The following is a 637-nucleotide window of genomic DNA, read 5'->3' on the forward strand; positions in this document are numbered from 1 at the left end:
TTTGGGGCCTTCTGAAATCTAAGCTTGCACCCCTGAGGGGAACCCTGTGCACCCCACCCTGACAGCTACCCCTAACCCAGGGCTCTAACTGCACGGTGGGAAGGGGGCCAGGACCCTTTGATCTCACAGGTCGGAAGCTGCAACAGCATCTCTGGAGGGCTGGGCGAGGTGGCTGGGGACAGGGCACTGGCGTCTGGGCCTGCTTGGCTCAGACCCAGGAGTCCGGGTTTCAAAGGCGAGCTTCAAAGGCAGGGCCGTGTTAATGTGGCTTCTTTTGTACCTGCTCAAGGAAGGAAAACCAGCCAGTGCCCCCTCCTGCCCCAGGATGGCAGCTCAGGTCCAGGAGACACCCCCTGCCCCCTTCATGCCCCAATCCAGTTAGTCTGATCTCTCCATCCACAGGATTTTTGTCAAATTAGTGATCAAGGAGCTGATTAGGGTGGGCCTTACCCTGGCTCACCTGTGGCCCCGGGCCACCCTAGGGGTTCTGGTGACTTGTGGGGGAGGGGCAGGGAATGAGAGGGAAGGCAGGCCAGGAACTGCAGCTTTAATGGGAGGGTGACCGGAGGCAGTGAAGCAGAGCGGGCAGGGAGAGGTTTGAGAACCAGGAAATTGGCTGGGAGTGGTGGCACAAAGG

Source organism: Equus quagga, chromosome 11, assembly GCF_021613505.1.
Source record: "Equus quagga isolate Etosha38 chromosome 11, UCLA_HA_Equagga_1.0, whole genome shotgun sequence".
Lineage (NCBI taxonomy): Eukaryota > Metazoa > Chordata > Mammalia > Perissodactyla > Equidae > Equus > Equus quagga.